The 21431-nt window shown below is 38.9% G+C and overlaps 1 long non-coding RNA gene across 2 annotated transcripts in view; it reads left to right on the top strand.

Annotated features, from left to right (window-relative positions):
* Window positions 1-12980: 12980 nt before the first annotated feature.
* The window catches only part of LOC109496546, a 123165-nt gene continuing 114714 nt past the window's right edge, over window positions 12981-21431 (top strand). The window contains exons 1-2 of one of the 2 annotated variants that reach the window (XR_002152632.1): window positions 12981-13255; window positions 20952-21053. This is a non-coding gene — a long non-coding RNA (uncharacterized LOC109496546). The remainder of the gene's footprint in view (window positions 13256-20951; window positions 21054-21431) is intronic. The other variant, XR_002152631.1, reaches the window with a different exon arrangement.

Here is a 21431-nt window from a genome sequence, read left to right as displayed (position 1 = left end):
GTTTTCACTGTTATGTGGATCCTGAGAAACTTAACAGAAACCCATGGAGGAGGGGAAGGAAAAAAAAAAAGAGGTTAGAGTGGGAGAAAGCCAAAGCCTAAGAGACTCTTAAAAACTGAGAACAAACTGAGGGTTGATGGGGGGTGGGAGGGAGGGGAGGGTGAGTGATGGGTATTGAGGAGGGCACCTTTTGGGATGAGCACTGGGTGTTGTATGGAAACCAATTTGACAATAAATTTCATATATTGAAAAAAAAGAACAAGTTCTTGAATCTGGCCTACATAGTGCCATATGGTCTGTATGGCTTAGCTGTCCATTAACTCTATTGATTCCCATTCCTTTCTTGCATTCTATTCTTCAATAACTTTGAAATTTTTCAAGACTTTGAAGATTCTGCCTCTAGTCTGTACACATGCTATTTCTTCTGCCTGCCTTACTCAATTACCCTACTCCTCTTCACTTGGTAACTCCCTGCTTATTCTTCAAGCCCTAAGTTGATATTGCCTTCTCTAAAAACCTTCCTATCACCTCTCTCCATATTCAGCAATGGGTTAATTGCCTCTTCTCTGAACTCCTATTGCACCCCAGACTACTTGTTAATATAGCTGTTATTATGCTATATTATACTCATCTGTTTACTTGTCTGTCTCTTTTGGTAAATTGTAAGTGTTATAAGATCAAGAACAATGCCAATTTAACTCTTCACCATGTCTCTAGCATGTAGCACAGGGCGTGGCATATAAAGGATGCTTACAGATATTATTTGATTAATTGAATGAATAACTGAATAACTGAATGATGGATCCCAGGTAATCAGCCCTGCAATCCAGTGTTTTTTCTACTTGGAAGCAACATATTTTAATACAAAGATGATCACCTAACCTTCAGGCCACCATATTCTTTTATTTTTAAATTTGTTTATTTATTTTGTGAGAGAGAAAGCATGGGAGAGGGGCAGAGAGAAGGAGAGACAGAATCCCAAGCAGGCATTCAGGCTCCACATCATCAGCACAGAGCCAATGTGGGGCTCAAACTCACGAACCATGAAATCATGACCTGAGCCAAGATCAAGGGTAAGATGTTTAACTGACTGAGCCACCCAGGTGCCCCCAGGCCACCATTTTCAGTGAATATTTAAGACATGTTTACTAGTAATAGTACCTTAATGTTGGAGTAAAGGGCTTGGCATCTGCTGTGTGCCAAACACACTGCTGAATGATCTGCATTCAATGCATCCATCGATTCATCAGTTGGAAGAAGGGATAGACAAACAATAAAACATATAGTATATTAGAAGGTATTAAATGCTAAAACACGGATGAAGGATGGCTATGTGTGTGAGGGTTATAATTTTAGATAGGGTTTGAGAATCAGAGTGACATGATAAGAGCAGGAAAAACTGAGGGGATAAAGGATAAGGGAAAGGCAGAAAAAACTCCAGGGTTTTGAGCCTGGCAAAATAGTGATTCATATAGAAACATAGGGTAACTTGCTGTCTCAGATGAGGTTTCCCAGCACGAAAACATTCATTAAAAAGTATCCAAATTGAAACATGATAGGAGAGTCCAAATGAGGTCTTTGAATTGTGGGTACATCTAGGTCTCCTAGGTGCAAATGATGATCATCTGAGAAAAGTTAACGTGCAAACCTAGATGAAAGAAGGCAGCTTGATTATAGTAGAAATGGCATGAGGCAGAGAGTTAGGAAACCGATTTTTAGGCTACCTCTGCTGTGAACTTATTTGTGACTGGACATTTTCCCTCTCTCTGGGCCCCAATATCATCTATGAATGAGGATACTTGGTTGGATAGATGAGTGGCTTTTAAATTATTCTCTATGGTACACCATAGGTGTGGAGAGCCCTGTCAGGGGCTATTGAAGTGGATATGGATGTGATAAAAAACAGCCAGGACTATTGGTCAGCCTTCTGCTTTAACAGAGTCAATCACTAGACTAGATGGTATGTGAGGTACCTGCTAGATCAGGTACTCTGTGACTCTGCTCGCCTGGCAATAGCACTGGAAACCTTTGCTCACCTCTTCTTACAGCTTATTCAAGAATTTGTGGAGGTTTCCTGAGTAATATGGGTATTACAGGGATGAGGAAGGAGCAAAGGGATAGGGCTGTATCCTATGGCATTGGCAGTTTTCTCAGTGATTACACAGAACAGTAAAGAAGAATCCTCAGGCTTAGGGGTTGGAGGAGCTTCTGTGGTGCTGGTTATCAAACACTGGGCCTTTCCAACTGGGCCAACCTTAATGTTGATAATATTTTCTGCTAGTGCAGCCTTGGCTCTCAGACTCAAATGTTGTAGAACTGCTGGGCTTTAGTTAATAAGACAGGGCTGCCCTACCCATGGGAATAGGGCAACTCATAAAGACTACCATATGTGCACGTCTTTTGAGTTGGTGGCCAATTTCTTAGTGGAATTTGAGCATTCGTGGCTGTATGAAATTACACAGTTACCAGTCCCTTTTCTCTGGTTGCTCATGAGAAGGCAAGTTCAAGGAGCAGGGGTAATAATTCCTTACCTCTGTGGGCTACATCTTGTTTTACATAATTGTCTTCAGTCGAGGCTCTCAGTTGAGTTTCACATAAATCCTGTGGGGTTGATAGTGCATGGATTCTTATTCTCATTCGATACATCCCGTCTTTTCATCTTTTAAGACCCAGCTTGAGCTTTACCTCCTCTATAGTAATTCCATTCTCACACTGTCCCTCAACTACTCATCAGCCATAGTACTTAAACTATATTCATGTGTAGTCATTTTATTATTCTTGTTTAAGTCTCTGATTGTTTCATGTGTAGATGTTTGTGTTCCCCTAACAAGCCATTATCATTTATAACAAAGCCTTCTGATTTTTCCCTGTTTGAGCTTTTACTACCCTCCCTATAATCTACTCTCAATATACAAGCTAGAGTGTTCCTTTTAAGATACATGTCATATCATAACACTTCCCATGATCAAAACTTCCCACTTTCACTCAGAGTAAAATCTGAAGTCTTAACAATGGCCTACAAGGTCCTTCCATGCCCTTCATCTGCCTGTCACCTCTGACTTCCTGTCTTTGGAAGGAAGAGATTTGGAAGGAATTCTCCCTTTGCTTGCTCTGCTTCAGTCACATGAACTTCATTGCAGTTCCTTTCATGTATCCAGTGCATTCTTTCTCAGAGGTTATGTTTTTTCTGTTCCCTATGCCTGGAACTATCTTCCCCCAGATACAGGTTGGCTCCTTCACGTCTCTAACCAAATGTTACTTTATAAAAGAGGACTTTTTTCATTATCCTATGTGAAGTATTAATGATACACCTTTGCACTCTCCTTCTTGTTCTGCTTTATTTTTATTGCATTCATTGACATATTATGATTTTGATTACTTGATAATGATCTATCTCTCATCACTAAGATATTAGTTGCTTGAGAACAAGGATTTTGTTCTGCCCAATGTTATATTTCCAGTTTCTAGAACAGTGCTTGGCACATAGTAGATATTTTTTAAAATTCTGTTGGATGAAGAAATAAATAAAACCATAAAAAGCCTAAGGGCAGACACTTTTCAATTCTCCCATTGATGTTCCTCATTGTAGACATACTTGTCTTAATAGAACAATGGAAGTTAGAGCAGAAAAGGCATTTAGAGATCTGTTGTCTATCTCCCTCACTTAATAGATGGTAAGACTGAGGGGAAGAATATTGCCCAGAGCCATATAACAAGTTGTTGACAGAGTCAGAAGAGTTCAAGTTATCTAGGCTTAGATTCACAATTTTTGCTACTATATTTATAGGCACATAAATTGGTTTATCTTCCAACTACAGGGCAAAGGTAAGGCATTGTCAGTCTGGAGAAGTAAGCTCTGGGCAGATTAATGTGGAAGTTAGAAGAATTTGGATTTTATATGAACAGGAGTTTCCCCAGATATTTTCCTCTCTGGTTTGAAGAGCAATAACAACTGGGCCAAGTATGACATAAATAACTGACTTATTAAACCAAAAATAACAGTCATTCAATAAATCAAGTAGCAAAGCTTTTCTGAATGCCTAACATGTGCCTAGACCTGTGCTGGATGCTTAAGAGATATGAAAATGTTCAGCATTGATTTCTACTTTCTAGGAACAGTCTAGCAGTGAAAGCAAGACTCATCTTTCTGAGATAAGCAGATGCCAAATTGTGACATGTGACAATAAGAACAGTTGAGAATAACAGGACATCACTGAGGGCTAAAGTAGTTCAAGAAGGCATTATGGAAGAAAGGAGACATATTTGCACTTATTCAATGTTGCAAAACTGTCAGTGCTTTGTCTTCCTTCATTTAGAAGTGTTCACTTGCATCCATGGATCTGACCCTATCTCTGTGGCTCTTTGGGGAAGGATGATGTGTTTGATGGCATTACCAGGCCTCATGCTTCCTCGTCTTCTCACTCCTCCCAAATAGAATCTGCTTTAGTTCAATACATGTTTACTGAGTGCCCTGTGGATACCAGGTACTGAGCCAGGGGCTTGGAATAAAAATATAAATATGCCATGGTCATTTACCTGTAGTAGGTCAAAGTCTAACAGGTCAGATGGATATACACAGATGTTTATAAAATAATTCAATATTGAAAAAATTAGTTTATTTGTATTCTCCTCAATTTATTATTTTTCATGTTTTAACGTTTATTTATTTTGAGAGAGACAGAGTGTGCGAACAGGGAGAAACAGTGAGAGAGGGAGAGAGAGAATCCCAAGGAGGCTCAGTGCTGTCAGCACAGAGCCTGACATGGGGCTCGATCTTACAAACCATGAGATCATGACCTAAGCCAAAATCAAAAGTCAGATGCTTAACTGACTGAGCCACCCAGGTACCCTTATTTATATTTTCCTTCATTAAAAAAATGGATTTAAGGTGGCAAACATGGTAAGTTCTGCTTATGATCATTTTGTAATGAGATTCCACATGAGAGAAGAAATGATGTAAAAGTGAATTAGTCAAAGTTTTCCAGACTAGGTGATATTTGAGTTTAACTCAGACAATGATTAAGAGTTTTCTAGGGAATTGGGAATGGGAGATGTGGGTAGGGGGATACATTCCAGATAAATGGAAAATTACAAAGGTTGGCATTGCCTGACTTGTTTAGGGAATGGCTAGGTGCTCTGTGTGTGTACAGCAGATATGGTAAGTGTCTTGCATGATCATCACTACCAGCTCCTCCCATGTCTGTGGCAGAAATTTTTAATCAGACATAACCTGGGTAGGGTTTAGAATCCTTCTGAGCACAGGATTCCAAATGACCACTTGCAGTCAATTTGAATTGATTTATGAGATGAGACATATTTGCCATCCTTGACTGACTACAATGCTTTTAAAGTTACAGATTTTCATGAAACAGAATCTCATTGGGATTTTAACAAGCTACTCCCTCATCTCTTCCCCCCTGACATGATTCTGATGTAATGAGTTCATGGATCTGTATTTAGTAGCTACTATGCTATATCATGTTACTGAATTTAGATTTTTCTCCTGCCATAAGAAATTTTAAATCAGAGAAGTGGTCTATTTTTCAGACACCCACCTTTGGAATTAGCATAGAGTATAGACTGAAGGAAGGAAAAACTCATAGCAAGGAGATTTACTATGCAACTGTAATATTTCAGGCAAGGGATAATGAATGCAATGCCTAGGAGGAGAGGATAAATTAGAGAGATACTAAGAGAGATAACAGAAAAATAGTAAGTGCCAGAAGCCAGGTGTTTTCGGGAATATCATAGAGGGAGAAACAATTTTCAGGTGAAGCAGGGAGGTATTATATGGGGGAAAGATTCATAAAGATATAATTTGAACCAGGCCCTGAAAGATAGTTGGCACTTGACATTGGGAAAGGGTGGAATTAGGCCACTTCATACCTCTGTAGCACAAGAGCAAAGATCCAAAGGTAGAAAAATCACAAGCCATGTATAAGGAGCAGTAAGTAGTTCAATTTGGCAGGCCTTAGTCTGGCATTGAGAGGTGACATTTTCCCCATCATCATCCCTGTTCTTAGATGGCTTCTTTTACCATCCAGCCTGCAGGTGCTCAGGAAACATAAATTGTTGTTAATATTAACTAAAGTTTGGTTGAATGTGGACGGCTTCTCAACTGCAAGAAAATCATTCTCCTGCTGATTCTAAGAGCCAGATCTGGGTTGTTCCCACTACCATTTGTCAGCCATGAACACCACTGAGGAAGGATGGCTAAGGAAGCATGAAAGCTGCTTATTATCTAACAGGGAGTGGGGAGAAGAGGCCTACAGCCATAAAAAGTTCTTGCAGGCACATCCAGCACACATACTGGAAATCTCTGAAGCTCTCTGAAGGAACCCCCCCCCCCCCATCTATCCCTGGGCAAAAAGAATTATGAAAAAAAATATTCTCTTTCAATTCAATTAAATTATATAACAACTTGATTTTCACAAGATATCACATTCTCAAAGTGCTGCCTCAGACAATGTATTTTCTCTTTACTATAACCTTGTAATGGATCTTTATGACTGCTCTAATTGTGAGGGTAAAGAAACTAAGGTTCAGAGAGGTTACAGTACTTGAGCAATATAGGGATAAAGGATATAAGGATATAGGGTTAATAACTTCCCATTTCAGGCTCCAATCCATGTTTTCTGCTGCCATCTACAATTCCTAAGCTTTTCTACTGCACAAGGAGGTAAGAAAGATCAAAATGGCATCAAACTAACATATTAATCTAACCCATTCTTTTGAGAGAGAGTCAACAATAATTCATTTCAACAAATACTTTCTTAGCATCTATTCTGTTTTAGGCACTACATTAGGTCCCTAAGATGCAGACTGAGAAAACACAGTTCTTATCCTCAAGGAGCTCACAGTCTAGTGGGGTAGACACATATACAGATAGTCACAAGCTAATAAGCAAAGTGATACTGGAAGAATGTATAAAGCACTCTGGGAGTTCAGCAAAGGGTGAACTACTTTACAGAGAGGAATTGGCAGTTGAAAATAGTCAAAGCCCTCAGTTAACACAATTAACTTCCTATGTAAAATTGCAGACTTGGAGATGGGGCAGAGAGGAGAGAATTAAATGAGTATATTTTTTGGACCTTCCTGAAAAATACCTTTGTGCTGCCCTGATTGAAAAGTTGGCTGCACTTGTGGTGGCCATTATTGTGCTGCTACTGTCTGGGTTGGATGCAGTGGGACCATGGCTTGTCCTAGAAACCTCCCTTGATTGACTTTTGCCAGGTCTGGTGCAATGTGTTGGGTGCTGGGATATTAGACTGTGTATTGCCATTTGCAGTTGTTCTGCGTGTGCCTGGAGCTGGAGTCAGTCAGGTCCATGAGCCCTCAGAGTTTACAATAAGAATAGGGCCTGTCAGGCATCATTCTACCTACCAGAGGAAGGATAATTGAACTAACATTGATTGAATACTTAATATTTCATTTTAGTTCAGATCAAACATGCTTATGGTGTGTCTTCTATGTGCTTGGCATTTAATAAGGCACCACAGATTCACCTTACAGTGGGAGAGACAATAGGTAAAGAAGTAACTATAAATATATAATCCAGTGTGATATGTTATACAGTAAAGTTATGTATAGTGAGCTCTGAGTGCACAAAGGATAGAACAATAAATTCTGTTTGGAGATTCAGAACAAGCTTCACTGGGGGAACTGACATTGGGACTGAGCTCTTATGGATGAAATATACCAAGCACTGTGTTAGGTGCTTTAGAAGAGTAATTATTACTCAGGATGATTTTGGTTGCAAAGTACAGAAAACTCAACTTAAACTGGCTGAAACAAACTAGAGACTTATTGACTCATGTAATGGGGAATCTACAGTTAGGGCAGGCTTTAAGCATGGTTTAGTCATGACTGCTCCTTTTCTTTATGATTCTCTTGACTCTGCACTCTTCTGTGTGTTGGCTTTGTCCTCAAGCTGGTTTCCCTTACCATTACAAGAGAGAAAACAGTGGCAACCAGTGCTGATGCTTCTTTTATATCCAGTGAGGTAGTGAGCATTGTTTCTCACACTATGACACAAAAGTGAAACTTAGTGGTTTAGGACAGGTAAGATTTACAGCAGGATTTAGTAGGCATGGGAAGTCTTCCAAAAATTATTTTAAAAGCACTTAAACAGTTCAAATATCTTGAGGGTAGCCTTAGTTTCAGGTTATGTTTCTTTTTTGTATAATTTTTGCTTTTAAATGATATCCCTTTGCCCATGCCTGTTACAGTGTGTGTGCTGATTTAAAGACTAAATTCTGGACTTCAGAATAGTAATACTATTTTTATAGCAGAAAGGTCACTTGTCCTATCAAGGTATTCTTCACACCTTGCATATGCAATGAAAATAGTGGACAAAGTTAATTATACGAAGGAAGTGTTGCAAATGGTTTACGAGCAGTCTCTGAAGTCTGCCATATCTAGGCTCTCAACTCTGCTCTGCCATCACTTAGCTGGGCACCTTGGACAAATTAATTCATCTCTTGGAGCTTTAGTTTACTTATCTATAAAATGGAAACAATATTAAGACCTACCTCATAAGGCCTGAAGACTATGAGATAATCCACTTAATGTATATAGCACAAGTTCCCAAAGTTTCTTGGTTCACTGTACCCTTCCTGTGTCAGTAATTATTTTCACAGCATCCAAACCTAAAGAAATATTTAAAACTTCTGTGTATTAAGTAATTAAGTACAAACAACGTAATAATAGTAGTTCATGTTGTGCCCAACAGAGGTTGCTGCATTTCTCTCAAAAATGTAAGATATCTTACAGTAAGTACCCTTGTAAGTTGGCACCTGGGGTGCCTTGGTGAATAGTTTGGGAATAGAACACTTCCAGGCACATAGTTGGTGCTAAGTACATGGTTTTTATTATTATTGTAAAATATCTGTGATTATTATTAGAAGGGATCTGGGTACCAAAGAGGATGCTGACCTAGTAGTTTGACTCAGATGTTGAATATCCTTGAGGAGACACATGTCACTTTTTGGTAGTAATCTATTCTAGTCATAGGTTTTTTCTAAGTCAGCACCAACTCACCCCAGTTTGAGAGGGAAGAGTGATTTCTATGTGCATAGAGAAGAAAGCTTTATTCTCAAAGCAATGCCATTTTCTAGCTTCACTAGTGCCAAGATTTTCTCACTCCTCTACTCTTACTCATCAGTCAAAATTCACTCTTTCAGAAGAGACTTCTGTATGTTAGATAAAAAAAATACTTCACTCGGGGCGCCTGGGTGGCGCAGTCAGTTAAGCGTCCGACTTCAGCCAGGTCACGATCTCGCGGTCCGTGAGTTCGATCCCCGCGTCAGGCTCTGGGCTGATGGCTCAGAGCCTGGAGCTTGTTTCCGATTCTGTGTCTCCCTGTCTCTCTGCCCCTCCGCCGTTCATGTTCTGTCTCTCTCTGTCCCACAAATAAATAAACGTTGAAAAAAAATACTTCACTCTGTTTCTGCCTGGCCTCTCCTACATTCCTTTTCCTTCTCCTTCTTCTTCTACCTCTCTCCATGTCCCTCTCAACTAGTGTTTGAGACTTGGCCCCATCCCCATAATGATGAAGGGAAGCTGGAAAGTTAATTCAGGAAAAATGATAGGTTGAACTCTGTTTTGAATCTCAGCTTGACCTGTGAGCCAGTAAGAACAGTGAGTACTGACAATTTATTCCTGTATACCTCTTTCCTTTCCTCTGAGGGAGCATAGGAAGGCAATTCAAACAGAGAGACTCTAGAAGGTCGCCTGTGGGCTTTGGCACCCTTGAGAGGCTGAGGAGAAAAAAGGTAAGGGGTGTGCTGAATTTCCAACTCTTAGCAATTTAGTCCCATGAGGGATCTTTGACATTTTCCTAGAGGCTAGAGCTGACCTTAGTTCTATTTGGTTGTTTAGATTCACTGAAGGGAAATCTGATATCGGAGGTATGAGAAGGAATGAAAGAGGAGATCTATCCATGCACTGTTGACTCTGGGCCTCTTTGGTGCTGGCCAGCAGAGGTCGGGAACGGCTGGCTGGCTTTTAGCCCCGGCCAGCCGGCAGCGTTTGTTTTGGCTGTTGGAGGAAACAGCACTTTGTGGAAAGCCAGCCTTCCCAGCCAAGGGCCTATTTTCATCTTGAATCTGTTGAGTCCAGCCTGAAGTCTGGGTCCAGGATCAACAGAGGCCATGGAAAATGGGACTGGATGCCTGGCAGCCAGAACTGTGGGCTTTGTCTTCCTGACCATGGCATTTTGCCTTGAGCCTATGAAGGCAGGAATGATGGGGATCTGGGCCTTGTGGAATTAGGGCCAGAAAGAGCTAGCTGCTCTTTGCATGGTCATTGCAGCACGGGATTGGCTGTAATATATCACTATGCCTCATCCTTTCCCAGGTTATCAAGTCTAGGAAGGTGGATGTGTGGCTAGAGCTGACATAGCTCCAAAAGTGCCTGAGCTCTGCTAAATGGGGGTCTCCACACACTGAGGGACCACTAGATCATTGGATCAATATCCTTATCAACCAACCGTGGGAACACAGAAAGGTATCAGTTAGGATCTCTTTTTTTCTGAAATCTCAAGGTCTTTCTGGGGAAACAAACCCATTTCACAAAGAGATACTTTTCATATTAGACAGAGTACAGTGAGGCTCATGTGAGTAGCACAAAGAAGTGCTAAAGGAGTTCAGAGGAGGGCAAGAGTGCTAGGAGAGATATGGGTTTATGTTGGGCCCTGAAAAGTGAGTAAGAATGAGATAAAGATGTGATGAGAGTTTTCTTATGTTCCTAAGGCAGAAATCCTTTGAAACTGACTCAACACATATCTTTGACTTACTGTAGAATCCTGGTTTCCAACAAGATTATGTTCAGATTAGGATACTTGTATCCTGAGTGACCTTAGGATACTGAACCTGAGTGACCAAAATGATTTGAACTTCTCAGACACTATGACTTGTCTACAGCTTGAATAGAACTAGAGTGATGTCTGGAGGTATTAATCATATTTCTCAAGTTTTTCCTGTACCCTGTATCCCAAACTGAAACTCAATACTGGCTCTTCCATTTCTTTCAGGATGTATTTGGCATTCAAGGCCTTTCACACACTGATCTCAATCTTCCCTTTCAGCTGTTCTCTCATTCTTTTTGGAGATTCCCAGCAATTTCATGCCAGCTAAATCTCCTCCTTATCCCCTGAAGCCCATGATAATTGGCTTAAAGTTATTTGTAGGCTCACAAAACTTTGGTACCAGTCCCCTCCATCTCTTTGAGAATTTGGGATTCTTTGTGAGGTCTAGGTCTCTTCATTCTCTTTCATGTCTAATGTTACCATTAGATTCTTAAGCAGAGTCCTATGAAATGCTAATTCTTCGTTGCTGTATATCAGGAGTCAGAACACGTATTCTGTAAAGGGCAAGATAGTAAATATTTTAGGCTCTGAGAGCCATAGAGTCTTGGATGCAACTACTCAACTCTGCTATGGTAGCAGGAAAGCAGCCACAGGTAATATGTAAATAAATGAATGTGGCTATACTCCAATAAAACTTTATTTATGGTGTAAAATTTGAATTTCATATAATTTTTCACATATCACAAAATATTTTTCTTTTGACTTTTTCAACCACTGAAAAATGTAAAAACTATTCTTAGGTCAAACTCTTCACAAAAATAGGTGATAGTTGGATATGGCCGGCAAGGCCTAGTTTGCTAACCTCTGCTTTAGAAGACAGAACTCAGAATCCGGGGTAGAAATTATTTGGCTCAAAATTTTAAAAAATGATCAGAATTATAGAAAAATGGAATCTATTCCCTAGTAAGTTAAAACTACTCATGTTTCAAGGCGCCTGGTAGACTCAGTCAGTTAAGTGTACAACTCTTTATTTCAGCTCAGGTCATGATCTCACAGTTGGTGAGATTGAGCCCTGAGCTGGGCTCTGCATTGACAGAATGGAGCCTGCTCGGTATTCTCTCTCCCTCTATCTCTATGTCTCCCCCTGCTCTTTCTCTCATTCTCTCTCAGGAAATAAACATTTTTAAAAAACTACTCATTTTTCACTGAAGATCTTAAAGTGCCACTGGTTAAGGATCTCATAGGAGGACTCAAAGATTTTGTGTGGGCTTAGACTTGATGTTTTCTAGGTCTACAGGACTTTTCTTTTGTGAATTTTTCTTCTTCCACATATCCATCATTTCCAACTACTTGAAGTCTTCCTTTAATTTTTGAAAGTCTGTTACCTTTCTCCTACTTTTCCCCACCTAGCATTTATGATACTGTTTCAATTTGCTCCCCATTTTTTATGTGTGTATATTCTTTCCATTCCAGAAACCCAGGAGTTAATGTCAAAAGGACGAGGTTCATCAGGCAGCAGCTATATTGTTGCCTAGAAACCATCAGGGGCAGCTGGAAATTACTGCAGGGGCCTTTTTGGGAAGATGGTCTGACCCAACCTTCAGGGCAGAGTAAAGAGCAAAAGAGATTAAACATGTAATTGCCCTTTGTTAATAATAAAAACAGGTTTGATTCTGTTTTCAGCATATTATATCCTTTTTTACTTTACTAAAAAAAATCTAAAATTCTTTAGGAAATTTCATCTTTTTTGCTCCCCTCCCTTCCACAGTGGTTTGATCCTGCTTCTTAGAACAGCATCCCCTTTCTGCCACTTCACAGTAGTCTGCTCCTGTCTCACAGACTACTAGTCCCTTTATGTTCTTACTTTCCCTTCTCCTTCTTTCTATGCTTATCCCAGAGTGGTTTGATGACACCTTATAGAAAAGCATACCTGGTTTGATCTTATCTGGAGAGAATCAGTATCTTTTCTCCTCCTGTCTCACACCAATAATTTGATCTTACGTCATTAAGCATCAGTTTCTTTTAGCTCCTCCCCCGGGGTCTACAGTGGTTTGATCCTACCTCACAGACTATTAGGTCCTCTCTGATTCCCCCCTCTAGCATCACCAGCACAAATGGTATGGTCCTTAGCATCAGGTCCTTTTTGCACCCCACACTGGTCTTCTAAGCAGATTGAAACTGCTTCATCTCATTCCTGATTCAAGTTGATCCCTTCAGTGGCTTGTTCTTGAATTAACAATATAAAACTGGCCAAAATGGGTTTAAAGTGGTCAGAACTTACTCATGACCAATTCAATCTTTCCTCAAAAAGGAAAAATCAGTTCTGACCAGTTAAAATCTATTTTGACCAGTTCAAACTAATTCTGCAGAGCTGGCTGGAGCCTGAGGTTGGTAGACTCAGGAAGATGGCTGAAGATGATGCTGATTCGAGCCAGAGCAAGGAATCAGGTACTTACAGAAGTTGAAAATGGGCTGAGAACTAGGAAATAAAAGAGATCAAATGAGAGAGGAAAATACAGGAGCCTGGGTTGGTGGAGGAAGGCTCAAAGGGGATTAGTTGCATCCAAACCTATTTTTTTTTTTTGAAAGGTGAGAGGCCATTTTGAGGAGGTAATGCAGGATCTTGGGCTCTGCCTTTGTGTGTCTGGGAATCAGTATGGAAGCTGATACCATCTAGCAGCCCCATCCAGCCGGAGCTGAGACTGAGTTGTGTGTGGCCCCAGTGATGCCTGGTTCTGCAAACCAGCCCCAGGGGCCATTCTTTGCGTTTGGCCTCATCTCAGTTTGCAATTACTAGAGTCCTAAACCACAAATGACAACCTTCCCACTCCTTTAACTGTGGATGGTCATGATGCTTTTTAGCTATTAGGTAAATCATGAAATGAATGAATCAGTTAACTAGAATCGAGTTGATTACTATAACTTGCAAATTTTCAGAAAGGTATGTAAGAGAAGGTGGCAGGTTGAGAACAGTATCTAATATTTTGCCTGTGAGACTGGTTATCTATCTCCTTATTGTTGTTGACTGAAGTAAAAATTGGCCTGTGTTGTCTGGATTTCTCCCAGGTGGTTGTCCTTCTGTCCTTTGTGGGGACTGCAGTAGGGATTGAAAACAAATGGAATCTGAAAAATGGAATTTTCATAGATTTTAGCATTTCTAATTTGTGAAGAATTTCTGCAGTGGGACAGTGGCAAGAGGCCAGATGCTTTGATGATGAGTGACAGAATGCTGCAAGATTGAGGGTGGGCTGGAGCTCTGGTTTGGTGTAGTATGTCTCAACATCTTTTCTGCAGATGAATGAGGCTCTATGGCTGTTTACCTATCAGGTAAAAAAAAAAAAAAGGGAGGATTAGAATGGCATAGGAACTTAGCTGCCTGGGAAGGAATTTGATCCTTTTGTGAAAGAATTTGGCTTAGAATCCTATAATTTGAAAGATGTCTTTTAGGAAGATGGATTCAGTTAGCCATTGCCTATTTTTTGACAGGAAGAAAGGTGGCCATTTTAATCAAAGCAGTTGAATGGCACTTCCAAATGTCAAGGTAAAATAAAATATCAGAACATTTGGAGTCAGATAACCCAGGTTTTGAATCCAATTTCTTCTATTTGCTATGTGGACCTTGAACAAATTATTTAACCCCCTAAAGACTTACTTTTTTCATTTGTAAAATAAAGTTAATATTATATTCCATAAAAAAAGAACCTTAAAGTTTAATGCTTCTTGGAGCAAAGTAGCTGCCATTCAACATTTTTGTATGATTAAATTATGTGGCAGAGGTTATTTTTGTGTATGTGTGGAAAAATAATACATAATTTGTTTTGATAAAGACAGTTTTTTTTAATTGTCAGCAATGATGTATACCCAGATGAAGCTATTGTACTGTTATGAGGAGCTAAGGAGAAATTGTTCATTGAAGTGCTTTATAAACTAGAAAGTGCATATAGATATCAGAAACTGTTATTTTTATAATAATATGTTGATCATTAAAGTGACACTTGGAAAATCCACAGCATAAAATGGCTTTCAGTGTTTCAGACTCATAGATATCTCTGGTTCCAGATTCACTTCCTACTGAATCTTGTACCTGTGGCCACCAGAAGCCCTGAGATGTGGTATACATGATCATAACCTGTGGTGACACAAGGTGGGGGATAGGAGGTGGAGGAATCATGTCAGAGATATAGGTGATAGATGTGGCCTGGTGGGTTATAACAAACTGTCTTTCAACCACAAACATCTTGAAATTATTTAATTCAAAGCAAACCTGTATTACTTCACCTGGATTCTGTCACCCTCCCTGAAAACAGCAGGATCAGGTAAAGAAGCAACAGGAAGGGCAATAATGTGGACCTTCATGAATATGGAAGCCCTGATTCTGACATTCATAACAGTAGAGCTTGAGTTGGAAAAAACATTAAATTTCAGTGTATTTTTGGCTTCATTAGGGAGCTGTGTCCTGCACTCAGATTTGTGGGTTTGGAAATGTGGCCTTTTTAAATAGGGTCATTTGGTTAATAGATGTGTATGTGATAGTTTCAGTGTACATTATTACAGCAAGATGCATGACAAAGATTTTTATTTTTATGACATCCTGGTTAACAAGATGGAGAAAACACGAACTGTAACAGTGTTCCTTTAGTTGGAATCTGCAAGTTTTTTTAAGTATTACTATTTACTGAGTACTTACTATATACCAGGTATTGTCCTAAGTACTTTATGCATTAGTCATTTAATCCTGACAACAGCCTTATGATCTATGTGTAATTATCTCCATCATACAGATAAGGAAACCGTTTACAAAGGGCACTGATAATTAATTCTATGTTTCTCTGGAGGAGCAGAAGTTCTTTATAAGTGCGAAAGGGAGGATGAGAGCACATTTTCTGAGGGGTTTAACAGAATCACCCGGATGAAAGTTTTTATAAACCACATAGGCCCTTCCCCCATTATAGTACTCCCCTTAGAAGGCCTGCCCCTCCTTGGGTATTTATGATGTTTTGTGAGCTATTGTGATTGATGTAAATGGGTGGTAGGAAGGGCATTAAGGTGTGTTGAAGGCAGGAAAAAGATTGAGATTCACTATTGCAAAGAGACATCCTTGGTAGTAAGCTGTAGGACTCTGTACCTGGCTGTCTTGGTTTCAACATTTTAATTAATGATTGGATGTATATGTAGAAAAGTATGCTCACCAAATTTTAAGAGAGAACTGGAGAGGGAGGGGAAGTATATATACTGGATACCAGGCCATATGTTTTCATTCTTATGTGGATCCTGAGAAACTTTACAGAAGACCGTGGGGAATGGGAAGGGGGGAAAAAGAAAGGGAGGGAGCCAAATCATAAGAGTCTCTTAAAAACTGAGAATAAACTGAAGGTTGAGGGGAGGTGGGAGGGAGGGGAAAGTGGGTGATGGGCATTGAGGAGGGCACCTGTTAGGATGAGCAGTGGGTGTTGTATGGAAACCAATTTGACAATAAATTTCATTAAAAAATAAAAATAAAAGGATACCAGAACTAAGAACCCAAGAAGAATTTACTAGAATGTAAAGATGGATAAAAAACAAAAAATTTAACTTGAAAAAATGTGACATTATTTATAAATTTAATAAAATTAAAACAATCAGCAATTCTATAGGATGGGTATATGTTTGATAAGGCTTCCAGGGAAGTTAGTGCAAACTCAGGCTACATTAATATTAGTAGAGAGTCTAGACTGAAGGCGGAAATTATTCCACTCTTTTCTAAGTTTGAATGAACCACACCTCAAGTATTTGTGCCTAGTACAAAGATAAAATAGAGGTTAAAAAGAGAAGCTTGAAGGATGGAGTGGGGCATGATTGCTGTCTTCCAGTATCTACAAAGCTGTCATAAGAAAGAGGATTATATTTGTATGATGTGGTCCCAAGGGACAGAAATAGGATTGTTAGGTGTAAGTTGTTTATGGCAGAGCAGACTGAAGATGAATTGGGCTGTGTTGGAAGGGAATGAGTTCCCTATCATTGGAAACTTTTAAGCAGGAACTAGCTGACTACTTATTAGGAATTTAAGTTTTACTATAAAACCTCAAATGCAGCCTTAATTGCTACAATTCAGTGCATTGAGACAATTGCCATGAGCATTTTTTGAATGTTGTCTGGTTGATGGAGAGGTTGGTGATCAGAAATGAGAGGTATCAGATAACCTTGATAATAACCAGTTAATCTAAGGAAACCTTGGGGTTAGCTGGTGTTGCCCAGCCAAGTATGACACTGAAGGAACAAAGTATTTACTAAGCATCTTGTATATGCCTTTCCTGGTGCTTTTACACACATTAATTCTTGCAAAAATCATGTGAATTGTGTATTATTAGCATTTCTTTTACAGATGAGAAAATGGAGCCTCAGAAAGGTTAAGTGACTTTCCCAAGTTCATGCAGCTAGTGAGTGACATTGGGGGAGCATATCAGAACCCTATGTAGGGAAAGATGTGACAGAATTTCTACTTTTTACCTGATCACTTCTCCAGTTGAGTAAAGACTTGATATTGCCAGAGGCAAGTCAGAACTGTGTGGACAAGTGTGTCATGCTGGGCTGGGTGCCTGGAGTAGATGAGAATATCATAAAGATATATGATCAGTCTCTAGTCCAGCAGGTCCTGGAGGATAGTGTTGGAATGCAACTGAGCTATTACACAGGCTAAATGGCACGACTGTTTATTCATAAGTCTGTACCTTATACGGAACACTGTCCTCCATAGACTCGCATAATGGCACAGCTGTCAAGGGGCATACAGATTTTCAAAGTCCAGAGAAGTATATCTATTTTGAAGAACAGAAAACTGTGGTCTAGAGAGGGGGCGGGACTTTTCAAACTTGTTCCACTTAATAATTGTGCCCCTGATATTGCCAGAAACTTATTTTTTTAAATGTAGATTAGCAAATATAGGATTAGAGCTGCTTAGAGCAGATTTGTTTTTCAGAAATGACCAACTCTCCTATGAAATGTGCTACTCTGTTTCAGAGCTGTGAGATAGATATGTAATGTTCTGGTTTCCTCCCCACTAATATTATAGAAGTCAGCATTCATAAAAGTGGAAAGAGCATAAGCATAGACAGGTTGGATTTAATTCCTTTAACTGGAACCCATGGGAAATTCTTTAGTTTCTTTGAGCCTCAGATTCATTATTTATGAAAATGTGAATAATAATAGTTTGATTTTAACCATGTGGAGTTTGAGGTGCTTGTGGAGAGTCCAGGTGGAGAGATTAAGGAAGGGCTGAATGAATCTCAGGAGAATGCATCTGGAGATACAGATTTGAGAATCAACAGCCAAGGAGAAGGTAAATAAAGCCACATGCATGGATGACATTGCCTGGCAGAGGGATTTTTTTCCCACATGATGGCTCTGTAACTATTTGAGGTTGACAATCATGTTATCACAATTATTCAATTCTCTAGGCTTGCCATCCCTAGATCAAAGATAATTCTGAATGTCTTGAATTCCAGCCTCTTTATCAGCCAAATTGTCCTTTTGAGGATATATCATATTTTGGTTTTATACACTATACACTTGATGACTCTGATGCAGGTTGTCCTTGACAGTACCCTGAGAAATACTGTCCTATGGCATAAAGAGAGCTGCATTTGAACCATTCTAGTCCCTGGCATTGACTTCGCTTCTAGCTCCATGCCTGGTTTTGCTTCACTGCAGAATGCAGCCACAAAGTGGTTGTTGGATATCACCAGCCCCATCTCATTTCTGGATATCCAACTCTTGGATTTAGTGCAAAAGGTAAAAATTTTTTCCCTTGCTTTTTCATTTTTTGAAGCTTCTTAGGTACTCTGGAACTGGCTTACTTATATTTAGAAAGGCACTTCATTGGGAGCTAGAGTGACAGAGGGCTCAAAAGGTAAGGTTCATTGGTGATTGGTGGCTTCTTACCTCCCCCTAAAATTTAATACACCATCCACCAAAATAAATTTCAGGTATAATAAACAGTTTTGTGCAAAATATTAAAGGCTTAAAAATAGAAGAAAATGTAGAGAAATGAATCATTTCCTCTTTGCATATGCTTAAAATAATATATGATGTCACAAAGGAAAAGGTTATATTTTTCATATATAAAAATGAAAACTTCTTTAAATCTAAAACATGAAAAACATTGAAATACAAATAATAAACTGGAAAACTGCAACAAATATGACAAATGCAGTTGATACTCATTTGTGGATTCTATATTTGTGAACTCATCTACTCACTAAAATTTATTTGTCACACCAAAGTCAATACCTGTGGTACTTTTGTGGTCATTTGTTGATATATACAGAGTGGCAACGTTTCAAATGCCTGATATGCATGTTTTCAGCTGAGGTCTTCCAGCTGAGGTCCAACAAGGTAATTCTCTGTCTTCTTATTTTAGCTCTCATATTGTAAATAAGTGTACTTTTCACAGTCTATTTAGTGCCACATTTTTCACATTCTTGTGCTTTTTCTTGGTGATTTTCCTGTTTAAGATGTCCCCCAAGTGGTGCTGAAGTGCTATGTAGTGTTCCTGAGCACAAGAAAGCTGCAATGTGCCTTACAGAGAAAACACATATGTCAGATAAGCTTAGTTCAGGTATGGGTTACAACGCAGTTGGCTGTACGTTCAATGTTAATGAATCAACAATGCATATTAAATAAAGTATCTTTAGACAGAAACACATAAACAATGTATGTATTGATTTATTGACAAAAATGTTGTGAATGATTCTCACAGGAACCTAACTCTGTATTTCCCCAGGAACAATGGTTCAGTATTTATTAATTTAGTGTTTGCAGTGACTTTATAAAACATAACTACCGTGAATAATGAGATACATAATTACATAATTATGATTACTATATAACTATATAACATGCTAAATATATAAAAATGAAAAAAGAGCAAGATCCCAGGCCAAAAAAAATGGGCAAAGGAGGTACATAGGTAATTTGCAGAAAAGTGAAAATAAACCATATATGTTAACATTATTGAAAAAACTCTTCCATTTTGCTAGTAACCAAAGAAATCAAATTGAAGCAATGATGGTGTGTCATTTTTTGTTGCCTATAAAATTAGAAAAAGATGGGAAAGATAATACTGTATGCTGGTTAGAGTGCAGTGAGATAGTCATTCTTGTATATTGCCAGTGGATTAAATTGATATGTTATTTGGGGAAGTAGTTTAATGATACATATCAACAGCTCTAAAAATCTTTATATCTTACGATTCAGAAATTCAACCTTTAAGAATTCTCCTGAGAAAATAGAGATTCAGATAAAGATTTATGTATCTTCAGTATGACATTTGTGAAAAGGAGAATGGGAATAAGAATCACAATGCCCAAGAATAGGGGAATGGATATACTGTGAATAGAAACAGAAGACCTATAAAATTATTAAAAATATTTTTTAAAGAAAGTTAATGAAATGTGAAAATGTTCATGATTTAATCAATATAAGCATATTATGAAATATATGATAAAGTTAAATTATGGTGAAATTATATATACGAAAGCTAAATTAACCTGGAAATAATTAAGATTATTTAAAAGTAAAGCATATTTTTGTCTATGTGTCTTTAATTTGTACGTATAAACTAGGGTGGAAGGGATCTCCTTACCTGCTGCCTGGTAATCATCATTTTAACCTTATTTAGTTGGGCATACTTTAGGAGGTGGGACAATGGTTTTTTGTTAGAATGGGAACTGGGAATCACTGGGCTGGACCAGACCAAGAAAGGATAGAAGTTGAACTCCCTCTCTTATCCCTTCCCTCCCCCTTCACTCATCTTATCTTTCTCTTCCACTCTCTGTTCCTTTCCCTCATTCTACTTCTCTCCCTCTTTCCTTCTTTCCCTTCTTCTTTCCTTCCTTCCATTTTTGGTAATGCAGAGAAAAGAAGCATTCATTCAGATTCGGGATAAGAGATAATATGGGCAGGATCTTGGAAGGCTTCAAGAAGAAGGTGACATTTGAGCTGAGTAATAAGGATATTCAGGATTTTTCTAGGTAGAAAACTCAGGGCAGATCTTGACTTTCTTAGCTTTTAAATGTCAATGATTGTAAAATCAATGCCTTTGAGAGACAGTGAGAGTGATTTTCCTTTGGTATGGCTGCACCCAGAATTTTCTAGTGCTTTTCCTCAGTTTCCAGGTGAATTATCATATTCTGATGCCTTGATGTTGAGATCAATAGAGGATGGACATAGAGAAAAAAATCAAGAATTCTACACCATTTTGATGAATCAGGTAGGTAATGTAGAGAATGGATTAAGGATGGGGAGATATTGGGGACAGAAAGAGAAGAGGACAGATATTTCTTGAGAACAAAAATTTGTTGTAGTGTTACAGTTCTTGTTTGATTTTAATGAGTATACTTAACCCCATAAAGTCGGAAATTATTCCAATTTTACAAATGACAAGTAATAAGGGTCTAAAGGAGGGTGAGATAGTGGAGGTAGTGAGGAATGGATGTATGTAATTTACATTAAATTTTTTCAATGTTTATTAATTTTTGAGAAGAGAGAGACAGAGCTAAAGCAGGGGAGGGGCAGAGAGAGGAGAGAGGAGACACAGACTCCAAAGCAGGCTCTAGGCCCTGAGCTGTCAGCACAGGGCCCGACACGA

The sequence above is a fragment of the Felis catus genome, chromosome X (genome assembly GCF_018350175.1).
Source record: "Felis catus isolate Fca126 chromosome X, F.catus_Fca126_mat1.0, whole genome shotgun sequence".
NCBI lineage: Eukaryota > Metazoa > Chordata > Mammalia > Carnivora > Felidae > Felis > Felis catus.
The sequence above is the reverse complement of the archived record's forward strand: the minus strand, read 5'-3'. Positions and strand labels throughout refer to the sequence as shown.